A 17,417-nucleotide genomic window follows, 5' to 3' on the forward strand; every position below is an offset into this window, starting at 1 on the left:
CAGGAACAGAAAACAAACTATTGCATGTTTTCATTTATAAGTGGGAGTTAAACATTGGATACTGATGGACATAGATGTGGAAACAATAGACACTGGGGACTACTAGAGGTGAGAGAGAGGGAGGAGGGCAAGGGCTGAAAAACTACCTATTGGATACTATGCTCACTACCTCATTCATGCCCCAAACCTCGACATCACGCTCTATTATCTTTGCAACAAACCTGAACATGTGCCCCATGAATCTAAAATAAAAGTTGAAATTATTAAAAAAACTATAAAGAACTCATATAATGGAATGCTCCTCAACAATAAAAACAAGCTGCTGATACACAGACACACACATACACACAAACACACACACAGCAGTTTCACTATTATCTTAGTAAGGAAGAAATTATACTGTCTAAATTCTTCAAGTTTCTTGTATATTTAATGAAAGATTTCTATAGAAAAAATAGAAATAAAAATAAAACATTCAGTACCAGATATGAATACTTTGTTGGATAGCTTAATGGCAGATTGGACACTAATGAAAAAAGATGATACATTTGTTTAATGGTAAGCCAAAAGGAGCAATCCAAACCGAATCAGTGGCTTTAAGAAAGTCTCATCCAGGCAGAATGGGCAAACTCAAGAAAAAAATGCTGTTTGAGGAATTCTTTGAAATGCCAGAATGAGGTGGCACTAGTACCTTCCTGTTTTCAGTCACTGGCAAGGAACAGTCAAGTGAAGCTGACCTTGGCCAGAACATAGTGGTAGATCCAAAATAGTAGCAGTTGAAACAATTAGGGCTCATTTAATTTGTAGCTACCTAATTTGCATTCATAAACTTCTTCAAAGTATTTTCCTATAATCAACAATTATTTTATTTTTGGAGTTATGTTTAATTATTCTTAATGCAATAGGACTTGAACATATTTAACTGCTCTGACAAATTTTCTCCATTTTTTTAAAGATGCTGCCATTTTTAACCTCAGTATATTTATAGGTATACTATTTGATTTACCAATTAATTTTTATTAAAAAGTTAAAATAGATACGCAGTGATCCTACTAAATTTCTACTTTTCTTTACATTTCATATTTGTAAATCATGATGTAATTTCTTTTCTATAGCTGATTCTGAGCCCACCCTATATTTTAGCCCCTATCTTTCCTTATTTTAGCTCACACAGCAAATACAAAATGGATTGCTGCTTTTCTTTTTTACCAGATTCCACTGATCTGTTGCAAAGAACTAGTATTTTCTACTCTTACCGATATATTATCTTATAGTTTTTCAGCCTTTATTCCTCTTTCAAGCTATTTAGCCAGGATGAGCACAGCCAAATGGTTAAAATTCAAATATAGTTATGTTTGTTAGAGAAAATGAAAATGATATATTTAAATCTTATTTCTGAACACTTCATTAGTTCAGAATTCTTGAGAATTGTGTAAAGTATTGAGTGTAAAGTATTGAGTTGAATGTTACATTTGCATTACCTGAGAAGACTTACTGAGTAAAAGAGTCCTAAAAGCATTTCATAATGACAATGTTTATCAATTAAAAAACAAATTCTACATAACTTTAATATAATTATATTCCAGTCCAAGTTAAACTGATGCTTTGATATCTTAATTATAAATTTCTAACTATTGTATTTAGTAAAGGAATTGCATGACATTAGAAATCATAATTAAAGTCATCTTCTGAATTTCAAAACACACAGAAGACTTATGTATAAGAATCTGTAAGAACTTTTGAATCCCTTTAGAAAAATTAAGATGAATAGAATTATTTAACCAAAGAAAGCTGTAATCTTATCAATTATATAGAAATATATCTAATATAATATTGGAATAAACATCTTACAGTATTCATGGAGAACACAAGTTGGATAATAGGAGTTTTAATTTTAGAGTTTCTATTTTGTTCTTTTGGAGTCATCATTTGTTCACTCGTTGATCCCATCTATGAATAATAGTGAGACACACTGTAATGTAGGAACACAAGTATTCAGAGAGGTATTCTCTATTGAGAAGGGAGCATTGTTTAACTAGGCTTTGTCATAACCTGACTAATTCTATTTTTATTTTTATTTTTTATTTTTTTTATTTTTTATTTTATCTTTTTTGAGACGGAGTCTCGCTCTGTCACCCAGGCTGGCGTGCAGTGGTGTGATCTCGGCTCACTGCAAGCTCTGCCTCCCGGGTTTGCGCCATCCTCCTGCCTCAGCCTCTCTGAGTAGCTGGGACTACAGGCGCCCACCACCACGCCAGGCTAATTTTTTGTATTTTTAGTAGAGACAGGGTTTCACCATGGTCTAGATCTCCTGACCTCGTGATCCGCCTGCCTCAGCCTCCCAAAGTGCTGGGATTACAAGTGTGAGCCACCGCGCCCGGCCTAACCTGACTAATTCTATTATCAGCATACTTGCTCTTTATGTGGTTGCAAAAACAGTTTCCTAAGTTCTAAAGTATTAGGTCCAGGGAGGTCTTCATAAGAGAAAGGATTATTATGGTCAGCATAAAAGTTTGCTCCTATTTGGAAATACCATGTTGTCCTGGAATATTATTTAGACAAATTTTGGATTTTCAAATTTCAAAGTCAAGCCTTGAAAAAGAGTTGCCACAACTAAATACTAGCTTTTTATCTAACTTGAACAACTAAACAACCTTTTATATTACATATTTTTATTTCTTCCATCTTAGTTCTATTTATACAATATGCTTCAAAAGAGTATCATTGCATTTATTTTGGAAATATATACCACCATGTGTATACATGTGTGTATGTGTGTATTTGTGTGTGTCAGATGTAACATTTTTTAAAATTACCTTTCCTTGCAATTAGATGTAGTTTTACTGAAAATGGTAGCATGCCACAAGTTCATTTTTTTCATTAAGTTCTTCTGCTATATAAACTGCCGTAAACAAATTTAAAGAGCAAAAAACATCTCGTTTATTGAAGCTCCCGTACTAAAGATAAATGGTAAACTAAAAGAACCAGCAACAAGTGGAAATAGAGAAGAAAGTAGAGGAGAAAAAAATGAAATGAAAGAGTATATCCATAACCCTTGCTAGATCTGGACAAAGAGAGAGACAAGCTGGTAAGCCAGAATTTTGTAATTTATTATGTATAAGATTAATGGTCTGTTACAGAAACAGACAGAATATTTATTTACATCTTCCAACAAAGATGTTTCCCAGGAACTAACCCATTTAACTAGAGGGCAGTATGTCTCCAGACTGAACAATATATTGAGCATTTCTTACTTCTAAGTTGTTTAAATATTTTAAATGCTCGAGAGCCTGGCCAGTTCGTTGATGGCACAAAAGTAGATCTTTGATTGGGAACATTGGCATTCTTTATCCATGTTTATGGCGGATGGAATGTTCAGTAATTGAGACTCAGGGGTTAATTGATTTAATTACCAACTTGAAATCCATCAGCCATATACAGTATACAGTAGCCAGATTAACTCAAATCTAACCCACAAAGCACTGCATCTCTAACAACAAATATAATTAACTGTCACTCCTAATTATGACTCAAGGACTTGGATATCATGAAATCCTGAAGTATCTTCTTTCACTTGCACAACTGATTTGCTCACTTTGTATGTAAGAGTCTCTCCACGCAGAAGCAATTTAATTCTATTTTGAGAAAATATTTTTAAAGGAAGCAGTAAAGAAACCCATAGCTAATGCTGTCTCCAGTCAATTGCTTGTGCTCAGTTATACTATAAAATCATTACAAATTAGTGATCCAAGAATTTTGCTATATGGGGCATGAAAGAGCAAGTGTTCCCAGAACTTAACCCTGTCTGTCCTCCAGAGCCTAGGAAAGGATGCAAAAGATATCCAGATGATTCCAAACACCATGACTGACTGTGTCTTTGTTACTTAGCTGTGTCTAAGTAACATACAATCAAGTGCCACAGTAACAGTTTTTCAGCTTACATGTCAGACAAGTAAAATTAAACAACTTATTTGGGTACTACTATTTGGTATTCCTTTTTAAAAAAGTAAATTTCTGTTTGGCAGTGTTTATTCAATGGATAATTTCCTAAATGGACACAGTCTTGGTTTCATTTGGAAAAATATAGCTTATTTTTTTCTCACCCCATTATCCTTCATTTTATTATAGCCCTCTTAATAGGGCTATAATAAAATTATTAACATCACATTCACTCTTGGAGGCTAATTTACTGTATGAGTCTCTGACCCTGACTTTGCCTTCGTTTCAGTCTTCTATGCTGATATAAATGCTTTAATCCAGTTATATCACCTGATATCTGACATATTATTGTTCTTCTGGAGCATATTCTCCGGTGTTTGGTAAAATCTTCATTCAGCTAAGGAAAAGGCTGAAGCCCTCTCTTCTTTAAGATGGGCAGTTTTAGGGCCTGTTTTCCCCAGAATTAAAACCAAATAAACAAATAACATTTGCATCTACCCAGAAGAGAGCCTATCTGCACAGAATTGGAAATCCTGAAGTTAGTTTATTATGTGCATTAGGCCAGAGGCCCTCTCATTAGTTTAATATTTCTGTCATTATGGTGATTTCGTTCAGTTGGGTGTCTTCTCTCTCTTCTGGGAGTAATAGGTACTTTCTGCAAAATGGGTGCTTCTAACTTTGACCTTTTTAGCACTAGACTTTTCTAAGAGTTAACCTTCATTTTCCTAGCAGCACCTACAAAACAATTCTGGTATGTCTGGGTAATTCCTAAATGTTCTTCTTCAGGAATGCCATCAATAATTAGATATAGAACTATTCAAAGAAGTGTCTTATCTGTGGGGTTCAACACTTGTGAAGGCACAGGTACTCTTGCTCTTGGATTTGATCATGCATGTTTCCCCCGGTTTCAGGCCAGAGGAGGGAGTGCAATCTGTCATGCAATCATTTCCCTTGTCTATTTACTAGATAGTTGCCCTCAAGCATGCCTATCCTCTACCTCTTACCTGGATATGGCTTTGTCCAACGATGTCCCATCCTATAAAGAGGGTCTCCACTTAAAAATGGCTAATAAACAGATAATCAATAAAACACCTATGTTGACAAGGGTCTAGTGGTCTTTTAAATGAATCAATGGTACAAAAGCCACAGTTTACAGAAATTATAAAACTGGCACTAATGCAAATACATTCCATGCCAATGAATTGGAAGAATTAGTATCATGAAAATGACCATATTGCCCAAAGCAATCTACAGATTCAATCCAATTACTATCAAAATACCAACACCATTTTTCATAGAATTAGGAAAAAAAAATCTTGAAATTCATATGGGACCAAAATGGCTGGAATAGCCAAAGTAATCCTAAGCAAAAAGAACAAATCTGGAGGGAGGCATCACATTACCTGAATTCAAGTTATACTTCAAAGCCACAGTATCCAAAATAGCATGGTACTGGTATAAATGTAGATACATACACAGATAGAATAAAATAGGAAAACAGAAATAAAGTCAAATACTTAACAACCAACTGATCTTTGACAAAAATTACAAAAACATAAATTGGGGAAAGGACACTCTACTCAATAAATGGTGCTAAAAAAACTGGATAGCCACAAGTAGGAGAATGAACCTGGATCCCTCTCTCTCACCACATACAAAAATGAACTCAAGATAGATTAAAGACTTAAATCTGAAACCATAAAAATCCTAGAAGAAAACCTAGGAGAAACTCCTCTGGACATTGGCCTAGGTAAAGAATTTATGACTAAGACCCCAAAAACAAACTCAACAAAAACAAATAAATTGGATCTAATTAAACTAAGAAGCTTCTGCAAAACAAAATAGGTAGCAGAGTAAACAGACAACCCATAGAATGGAAGGAAATATTTGAAAACTATGAATCCAACAAAGAACTAATATCCAGGATCTACAAGAAACTAAAACAAATCAGTAAGATAAAAACAAATAATTCCATCAAAAAGTGGGCAAATGACATGAATACACAATTCTCACAAGAAGATATACAAATGGCCAACAAACATGAAAAAATGCTCAACATCACTAATTATCAGAGAAATGCAAATTAAAACCACCATAAGATACCACATTATCCCAGAATAACCATTATTTTAAAAGTCAAAAAACAATAGATGTTGGCATGGACATAGGGAAAAGGAAATGCTTATACACTGCTGGTGGGACATAAATTAGTACAACTTCTATGGAAAACAATCTGGAGATTTCTCAGTGAACTAAAAGTAGATCTACCACTTGATCCAGCTATTGCATTACTGGGTATCTACCCAAAGGAAATGAAATTATTATATAAAAAAGATATCTGCACATGTATGTTAATTGCAGCACAACTAACAATTGCAAAGATACAGGGCTAACCTCAGTGTCCATCAACCGATGAGTGGATAAAGAAAATGTGGTATATATAAACCATAAAATACCAAGCCATAAAAAAGAATGAAATAGTGTATTTTGCAGCAACCTGGATGAAACTGAAGACCATTATTCTAAATGAAGTAACTTCAGGAATGGAAATCAAATACTGTATGCTCTCACTTACACATGGAAGCTAAGCTATGGGTATGAAAAGGCAGACAGAGCGGTATAATGGACATTGCAGGCTCAGAAGCAGGGATGGTGGTAGGGGGCTGAATGATAAAAACAAAACTACATGTTAGGCACAATGAACACTACTAGGGTGATGTGTGCACTAAAATCTCAGACTTCACCAATACATAATTCATACATGTTATCAAAAACCACTTGTACCTCGAAAACTACTAAAATAAATATAAAATAAAATAAAACTGGGCCAATAGAGGCCCACACAGAACTTGCTCAGCTCACACTTGGCCTGTGTGCTTCCAACTAATAGACACTTTATATAGTTTTTCTGGATGCATTCCAAGAGTGAGGTAGCCACAGAATCAAACATATCCAGCAAAATGGGAAACTTATTGAATTCTGCCATACAAATAATAAGTAGCTACAATTTCCAAAAGTTCTTCAGATACCTACTATATTCTTAATATTCAAAGAAAAGGATTGAAACATAATTTTTGTTGCCACTAGAAGTAAGCCTGTTCATAGAATCTAGAGAGAAAAATAATAATGATAGTGAATTGCACGCTTAATAGGTACTTAGTACTATTCTAAATGCAGTATTACATTTATGTTAACTCAACTCTTACAACATCCCTTCTAAAGTAGATACTGGTACTATGTGGCATACAAAAGCTAAACATTTGCAGGTAGTAAAGCCATAATTTGAACTAAATAATTTTGTTCTGGAGCTCATGCTCTTAATGGCCTAGCTCAGTACTATGTCAAAAACAAAACAAAAATCCAATAGGATTTAATTTTTAGTAAATATTGGCTGAGAAAGGGATTCTGTGCTCCCTAGTCCCTTCTGAGCCTTAAAGGTATACGCCAAACAATCAGTGGTTGGGTTTAATGTCTTGACAGACAGATCTTGATATAAATTAATTTGGAACCATTTAGGAAGCTAGAACTACCAGGAACAAGGATGGGAGGAGTACCAATTGTCCTGTACTTTTCTAGACAGGGATTTCATCTAAGGTATATCTTTTATACATCTTAGATATAAACTGGGCTGAAATTTTTTTTTAGCAATTAAAGATTTCTATAAGCAGGGGCAGCTCTTTCAAAGGGGTTATAAACCAGAACATGCTAGGATTCTTTCAGTTACTAGCTATATGATTATGAGCATGTTACTTAGTTTTTTTGTCATAGTTTCATCATTTGTAAAAAGGGGATAATAACAGTACTTATCACACAGGGGTTTCTGATAATCAAATAAGTTGATATGTATAAAATTTACAGAATGTTGCCTGAGATATGGTAAACACCAGGAAAACATGATTGTGTTCATATCATTATGAATATCCATATGAATATCCAGAACTCCTAGCCATCATTGGTCAATTAAAGGCCATTTAAATAGCTATGCTATTGCTCACATTTACATTTTTATCCATGATTCCATTTCATTCCCTTCATTTCACCAATCCCTAGGATCTTTATTCTTTCTTACACATCCCTAGTCTACCTATTCTAAATGTTAGTCATTATCTCCATGATGAGTTCAGCCTCAGAAGTCCAAAGGACAGACAGAGCTACAATGTGCCCCTCAACACCTAACCTCCCTTCCCTCACTGCCCCTGTGCCTGAGGTTTCTAGTTTAGTATTTAAGACTCCTCAGGGCTGTTCTACTTGACTCCTCAACCCTAGATAGCAACCTCCTTAGGGGGTAGCCAGACACACAATTTAATCCGAAATCCCTTACTCACATTTTGCCTTAACCAGTTGTCAAAACTTATTTCCTCTAACTCCCATATGTACCAGTCACTAACTTGTTAAGTTACCTGCAAGTTTTCAACCTTGCTTTACTCATTTGTGATTTTCCTTCTCAGCTCTGAAATTTGGTTCACTTGAAAAACATTCTGGTTCTCCAGCCACATTTTCTTTTATCCAAGCTGTACTACTTCAGGCTGCCATGGGAACCACTCCTCCAAATTAAAGAGCCCCCAGTGACCTGACTACCAATACTTCTCTAAGGGGAAATGCCCTTAGAAGCAAGCTTTAGCCCAGATGCATACTACATATTCAGTTAAATAAACAGTGTTGAATGACTACAAAACACACAATATCAGCTATTCAAACATTTTCATATGAGAAACAATACTGCAGTATTTTCAGGTGTTTAATGATGTTGCTTTACAAATCATAACTTTTATCCACAAAAAGGAATAAGCACAAAGGAAGGAGAAATCCTCTCATTTTAAATGCATGATGAGATTTTTTTTAATTCTGAAAACAATTATACAGTAAATTGAATAGAGGATTTCTTGGGAAATTAGTGACTGATCCAAGGAATTGCCAAAGTTCTAATAATCTAGAAGTCATTTTGTAGCATTTGGAAATGCAATTAGGTAATGTGAACTTCCTGAATATAAAACAGAAACAACTGGCACAAAATCAACTTATTTAAATTGCAGATATTCTTTAAAATTTTTTATTGAACTAAGAGAACATGATGTTTCAGGTCGATTATTATAGTCAGCTCTTCTATCAACATTATGTTGGGAAAAAATTATCCATGAATATCTCACATTTTTGCATGATCTGGATATTCTGAGAAGATATTTACAGTCAATTTAAGAATGTTTTTAATATAAGGGGACACTGCAAGATGGTAAAGTTTAGAGCTGTCTCCCGCCCTTGAGATGTTCCAGAGGAGATTTGTTTACACTCCAGAGTAAAGATAAGGTGTCTCTCTTTCTGGAGTGGGTGCTCAGTTACCCAGCAGTTGTATATACGATTGGAGGTTCCTAATTCCGGGCATTCTCTCCCTTAATTTACCCTACTACATGTGCAGATATGATTTGAACTTCAGCACACCACCCTGTGGGGACTGGGACTCAAGGACCTGGATATGGTACAGTAACATTACTCCCGATGATGCTTTCGCTGTGAGTAATAAACTGCCTTCGTCTCTGACCCAGATGTCTTTTGATTATCTATATATATATATAAATGTGTGCGTGCGTGTGTGTGTGTGTGTGTGTAACTGAGCAACTACATATATAACTAACTATAAGCACACTAGCTATAAGAAAGTTTGGGAGGCCGGGCGCAATGACTCACGCCTGTAATCCCAGCACTTTGGGAGGCCAAGGCAGGTGGATAATTTGAGGTCAAGAGTTCGAGACCAGCCTTGGCAACATTGTGAAATCCAGTCTCTACTAAAAATACAAAAATTAGCTGGGTGGTAGTGTCACGTGCCTGTAATCCCAGCTATTCAGGAGGCTGAGGCAAGAGAATCAATTGAGCCTGGGAGGCGGAGGTTGTGGTGAGCTGAGATCGTGCCATTGCACTCCAGTGTGGGCAACAGAGTGAGGGAAAGCAAAGCAAAGCAAAAAGAAAAGAAAAGAAAAGAAAAGAGAAAAGAAAAGAAAAAAAGAGAAAAGAAAAGAAAAGTACAGAAAAAAAAGAAAAGAAAAGAAAAGGAAGGGAAGGAAGGAAAAGTTTGGGAAAAGCAGCTTTAGATTTCCAATTTCTATCATACTCAAGGATGGGGGGAACAGTAGTAAGTGTGTGTGTGTGTGTGTGTGTGTGCAGTTACTTTTTACTTTACTTAAAGTAAAAAGTTTTACCTTGCAAGCAAGAGAAAATCTCAGTCCATTCACAGTTTCTGACTTTACTGAGATATAAATTACATCTAATAAAATTATTTTAAATGTAGTGTTTATGAGCATTGATACATATATACACATGTGTAACCAACACCACAATCATGATATAGAATATTTCAATCACCAAAAAAAGCTCTCTTTCGCTTATTCCCAATCTCCCCTAGACCCTCAGATAGAAACAATCACTGATATATTGTCTATAATTATGGATTATATTAATCTTTTCTAAAGTTTCGTATAAATGGAATCATGCAATTCACTCATCGTAATATTTTTGAGATTCAACCATGCCATTTCTTGTTACACTAATGCATTATTCTTAATTGCTGTTTAGTATTCCAGTATATTAATATTCTATGTGTTTATGCATTCTGCTATTGAAAGGCACCTAGGAGGTTTTCCAGTGTGGAGCCACTATAATAAAGCTACTAAGGTCATTAATTTGCAAGTCTTCATGTATAAACAAATTTTATTTCTCTTGGGTAAATAAACAAAAGTAGAGTAACTAGAGTCCATAGTAAGTGTATTATTAACTTTATACAATTTGCAAAACTATTTTCCAAACTAATTGTATCATTTAACATTTGATAACATGTATGTGAGTTCCACTTATTTGATGTCCTCTCTAAATTGTGAATTGCCAGCTTTTTAATATTGGCATTCTAATAGGTGCAATAGGAATGCTCCACATGCTAGTTATTGTCAGTCTGCACTTGGCATCTACTTCTCTATATTCTTCTGTTTCCCCAACCCTTGAATGTGATAGAAATTGAAAATCTAAAGCTGCTTTTGCCAAACTTCCTTATACCTAGAATTTTCAATGCAGTTTAGATTATTTCAATGAGACAAATGCTCGGAAAATTTGGAAAGTGTCAAGGATGCAGAGACTATTCTTTTCTGAGATAGTGCAGTTGGTCAAATGGGCTTAAGCAGCAGCTGGATTCCATGTTCTTCTCCATCTTTACCAGACTTGGGTATGCAGAATTTGTAACATCAGTAGGGGTGATGGTCAAGACAACAACCAGTTCCTGATCTCTGGGTTACAGCTATAGTAGCATTTGCCCTTTAACTCAGAAGCAGAGTGCTTGCTTCAGCAGCACATATACTAAAATTGAAATCAGAAGCAGAGCAGTGACCACTTGACTTTTACTTCAAGAATTCTGATGATTTTGAAATCAATTAAGCCCCCTTTGAAGATGCTTTTCTGCTTAGCATTCCTGGAGTATTTTCTGTTACCTGAATCTTGATTGATTCCGTAGACACCAAGGAAAAAAAGAAAATTAAAGAATGTAAAATATATAGACAGGAGTTGTAAATGTGGATTGGCATAGTGTTTAGAATTTCTCTACTTCTCAGTGGGAACTGCTTAATATGATTATTATTTTATCACTGTAACAATGTGTTAACAAAGATCAGTTGGCAATATATTAATATTGTTAACATTTTTGAGAACTTACTATGTACCAGGCACTGTGATAATTAATTTGATGCTTATTATAAACCTAAGTCAATCACAGCACAGTCCTTATTATGTTACCTTAAATCTAATTTAATCATTTCCTACTCTATACTAGAAAAGAATTTAAACATAGTTCTATCTAAAACAAAATTATACCGTTCCACTTCTATGTTTCTTCTCTGAAAAAATGTGCCACTAATTATCACCTTCTACCTCATTGGGAAAATAGGCACTCTCCCAAATGCTTGACACTTACCTGCAAATTTACCCACTTCCAACTTCCTTTCTTCTTCTTAGGGTTACAATGAAAATGATCACTTTCTTCTTGTACAAAATTTATAAAAATTTATCATGAAATATGAGGTGTTTTATGACCTGTATCATATTTACTTCTTCAGTCTGAACCTCTGTCATCCTCATTTCAAACTATCTCTAATCTCAAGACACCCAATTTTTAAAAAAACCCTCTCTGCATCACTAAGGGTTCAATAAGATAAGCAAAACTACTACAAATAATATGGAATAAGGTACTTAATACAGGGAATTCAGCTCTTAGTAAGTATAGGAGGTGGTCGAGAAGTCTATGCAGGCTATTGCCTCTGAGTTGAGATTGAGCCTGAAGAGGTATGGATGATCTTGGCCATCAGACAGAAAGGAAAGCTGAATATAAAGGATAACAATAAGAAACTAGAACCACAAAGATGAGCTGGAACCTTCATCAATCTATAGGTTCTACTGTCAGCTTTAGTGCCAGGACTGATCCACAGTAGAAGCTGTCTCCCTTGACTACAGATCTGCTCATATGCCAGGCCTAGAATTTTGGGAACCTTTGGGAGAAAACCCAGCAGGAGAGAAAGGAGCTGCAGGCAGCAGGTTTACCCATGCGAACAAGATAAGCCAACACTGCCACAGTGCTGGACACTCTTCAATAACCTTCAAAAAATAAAATGCTATCACCACTCTTTCACTTCTTCCTGCCAAGTCACATGCATATGCATCTTGCAGCCATCCGTAATCCAAAACAATGCTGGGGAAAGGGATCTTGGAAAGATAGTTAAGGTTCAGCTAAGTTAACACAATGTGAATCTGTATGTGATATTTGGGACTCATTTTAAAAACACACTTCTTCAAGATTTTCTTCCATGACTAGAATTTTCTCCCAAGACTAGAATTAATGATCCACATACTGGTCTCAAAACATTATGTGCTTCAACTTATCCAATATTTAGCTCACAGTTTGGCTATCCGCCTCTGTAATACAAACACAATATCTATGAAAACATAAAGTCTGCTAGCACCAAATAGGTGCTGAATATATGTATGCTAAATAAATGAATGACAGTTCAATTATTCCATTCCTGTCTCATTAAGAGTAGAAAAACAATCATTTACTAGAAGGAATTTTTTAAAAAACCCACACACATAAATGACTGTGAACACAGGGATACAAAATGTACTTGGGATAAACTAATGAAAATAAAGGTCTTCCTAAGGTGAAAATAAAAAGATGTGATTACATTAGAAAGAAATCACTTGGAGACTGTATTATATTAATTTTTTTAAAGCAACATAGAAGGTGTCCCACATTTGTAGAGAAAAGTGAGTATTTAATTCAAAAAAATAATATCAGTATGTTGAGTATAACATAGAATTAATTATGATATTATTTAAGAGCCTCCTAATAATTTTATGGGAAAAAATGAGAGTATACAATGTCTGAAAGTTATTTTAAAAATTTCAACTAAGAAATTTAGTTGTCTCTTGATTAATAATTGATCCAAGGACAAATTGATTAGTAAATTTTCTGCAGACAAGATAAAGATGGATGAGGGAAGGAAGCCAAGTTAATCAATAAAAATATGTACATGCAAAGAGCAGTTGGGTCAAAGGCATGAGACACTGCTGCCATCCTGAAGGAGCACTCTATGAGAGAAAGGGTGGTGAGCTGTATATGAAAGATACAGAGGAAAAGAAAGAGTTGAGTTGGCTTACAAAAGACTCTCCTCATGACAGGGTCAGCATAAGTGACACACAGGTAAATTACAATCACATAATAAGTGGGATGACTAAAATGAATGGGTTAGGATAATGATTATTTTGGTTTGGTGTAATGGACTATTAAAAAGCTTCATAGAAAGAATTCCTAAACATTTTTCAGTACAAGGTGAGAGGTTCCTCTTCTTACCAGGAGTCATGTGATAGAGCATAGGTAAGATGGGATCCAGTAGAGGGAAATGTTCCTATATGTGTTGGCTGAGGGGCTGCTAAGGAGATTTTAGCAAACCAAATTTTCGCTAAGGTTTTCCTGGCCAAACTTTCCACCCTTGTTACATCCAATAATATGATAAATGTTTTTGAGATACAAAGATAATTCCAGATAAATACTCCCTACTATCTTTAAACATTAAATTCCAAAAAATTATGGATTCCTCATTTTTTGTGGGTGTCATGGCCATTTTTAGCTGCCATTTCAAATACTTTGAGCCAGAAGGAGAAGGACAAATATGGCAAATACAGTCCTCAGTCACCCACATTGATGGCTAATCAATCAATTAACAACACTATAAGTTTTATCTATTCAAATTGTATAGAGTTCCTATTGTTGTATGTAAGTATTGTCTATTTTTTCCCATTTCCCTATTGGTTTAAATCCGTTATAACTATTTTAAAAGAAAAAAAATGTCTGAATGGATTCACTTGGAGTAAAAAGCAATGAATATTTATTATAAATATTTCCTTTAAAGGTAAATTACTAAAACATAATTCTATACCATTCCTCTTTGTTCTTCAGGCATACAACAGTTTGTGGGGTATTTTTTTTCATTGTATCTAATATTTACTCCACAAAATGAAAAATAAAACTTTGGAGTTTGGAAATGAGCAGACACATGTTTTTTATTACAAAGGGAGTTATCTAAATATTATTAAAAATTAAATATTGTCTCCACCTTTTCCTACTTCGAACAGTTTTGTAATTTCTGGAATTAATTTTATTAAATGATTTTGTTTTCACAATTTTAAAAATTAACTATTTTGCGGTTTATATATACATAGATGTTTTCCTTTCCAATTGCTAACTTCTGTGAAGAAAGAGAAAAATGGAAACCAATATGGTGGGTTATTTGTGAATCTCAACCTAGCCCAAAGGCCTTTGGATGTCTGATACACATTAGATTCTCTTCTTCCTCTACACATCTCTACCAAATAAATAAGCATTGGATGCAATGAGGTGTTTTTACTTTAAAATAAATTCCCTTCTTTATTGTTTCGTGAAACTATAAAGTATAAACAAACATGTCAAGATAGCCACCAACCAAAGTCAATGAGTCCTCTTTGTCAGAGTACCTGGCCTCCATTAGCTTTTTGACACCTGTAGAGAAAATATTTCTAATGAAAGAAAAAAAATGCAGGAAGACAAAAAGCATACTTCCCACATGAAAATTATATTTGCAGAGATGTTCCCGATGCACGTTTTTTTTTCTCCCTACAGAAGATTCCTCACTTTATTGAACTTAATTTTTATAAGCAAAATGAGTTGTTAGGTTCAGAGATGTAAAGTCTGGGCCAGGGGATTGTACAAAGCATTAAATTTGAAATATGTCAGTGTTAGATTTTGCTGGAAAAAAATCTGTCATATTTTCAGACTTGTATTTCTAAAGCTTAACAATGTATTAAAAGATAAGTTGATTTTAAATATTACATATTAAAAGTTTATACAAAAGGAACTTGCTCTTTCAACTATGCCTCTTCTCCCATCACATGTGGATTTTCCTAGCTTTTTGGGGGCTGACTACATATTCAGCAATGTGCTTTTATGCTACTTTGGAATTCATTTACTTAGCAATGAATTAATATAAAGCTTTCATCTTTGAAAAATGGGCTATGATTTTTTAATAAAAAATAAATCGGTATTATTTATTATACTTGACAAGCTACTCAGCTAGGCAACATTTAATGATGTCCCCAGATAGAGAAGATTTAGGCAACATTCTTTAAATATATGAGTCTTTAGTGAATTCTTGGGACTTGGCACTGTTTATAATTGTTAATTTTACCTCCACCTATGAAAAATGTCAAAAAGTGACTAAGTTCATTAAAGGGCTATCAGCCAATTGAAATCCAGTAATAGATGAATAATGTTAATGAACTAAAAGCTGCCTTTTTTTCTTAGTACATTAGAAACCTTGAATGGATTTCAAATATGAAACAATTGGCTTAATGTATTCTTAAAATCAACAAACAAAATAGTTTATAATACAATACAAATTAACTTTGCTGAAAGTTTCTCTCAACATTAAAATTTAATGAAATAAAGCATTCAAATATTTATTCTCTTCTTTCATAATAGGCAATATTAATTTTAAAACCTGATGGATAAATAATTTCCTACCATTCTTTTTAGTTATAAATCAAAAGTTCATATTCCTGTAAGAAGTAACACTTGTTTAAAAAATAAAACTGTAGACATGAACAGATCTGCTTGAAATAATCACAGAAGACTATTCAGTAAAACCTATGCTCTGCATCCACAAGTACTCTGAGTGTCCTCCGATGGATCTCATCCACAAGTGAGAATAAACAAATATCCAGACATTGTGAGAAAGGACAGATAGAAGGAAATATTCACAGTTAAATATGAAAGATGACATTTCTTTTCTTTTGTTGTTGTTAGTCTACTTGGTAATCCAAGAGCTATAATGCTATATATTGGGTGGAGGCGTTACCTACTTGCCACAGGATTGGGGAAAGCTTCAAGGATAAAGAGGAATTCTAAAGAAGAAAGGTGAAGAAAGGTAGGACATGGAGAATAAGACAAAAGTCAGGATAAGAGGACCACACATTTAGCAGGCAATAATGGGCCAAATGCTGAGGCTGACTTATCTGCTGATGTATTATTTTGACTTACAGATTGCTCATCCTGCACTCTGCCATTTTAGTGGTGTGTTTCTCATGAGCAGAAAGTATGCTTTATCAGTTGTTGAATGTCTATGCCCTACTGGTGTTACTAAGTAACACCTTTACATAGTAGTCTCATAACCTTGAAAATTTTATTTGCTCTTAGTGAAGAAGATGCTCTCAGAAAAAAGCTTTCCTATTACTCTGACTGTGTATTGAAGGCTGCAGAACACAAGATACATTGCCATTCCCACTAAATCAAAACAATTTTAAAAGGGTTTCCAACCTGTAGAAAATCTTAGAGTAACAGACTTGAAATGGAAAGAATCTATAGTTACTTTACTTTACAAGGCCAAAGTTCTAATGCACAAAAAATAAGAATAAACTTAGTGGGAGGGTGCAAACTAGTCCAGAGGGAAAATAGCCATATCATATACATGTGGTAATTAGATTTCACTGGTGAAATGCTTTGAATTTGAAAAGTCCTATGCATTTTATTATGCTATGTAAGTGATCACTGCAACTAGAGACCAAATTAACTGCTGAGAGTTTCTCTCCTTACCACTCAAATTAAATCTGCAACAGTAGATGGGAAAGCTGCTAAGCATACCCATATGCTTTGTTCTCTCTGCATGTCAGCCAATGAGCCAGAAGCATTTTGTAAACCCACCTGGAATGCCAAATATACATGATTTCTGTTCATCAGAAACCTTTCTGCTGGAAACTTTTATAGAAAACTAGAAGTCTCTCTTCCAGACCAAAGCTCCTTAAGCTATTTGAAATCAGGATCAGAGTAAGTGCAACTTAGAATTCCCTAAGTGCCTACCTAATAGAATACCTTGCACACACACACATACACACACAAAGATTTTGCTGGATGAATGAACAAATGA

This window comes from Symphalangus syndactylus, chromosome 7, assembly GCF_028878055.3.
Source record: "Symphalangus syndactylus isolate Jambi chromosome 7, NHGRI_mSymSyn1-v2.1_pri, whole genome shotgun sequence".
Taxonomy (NCBI): Eukaryota; Metazoa; Chordata; class Mammalia; order Primates; family Hylobatidae; genus Symphalangus; species Symphalangus syndactylus.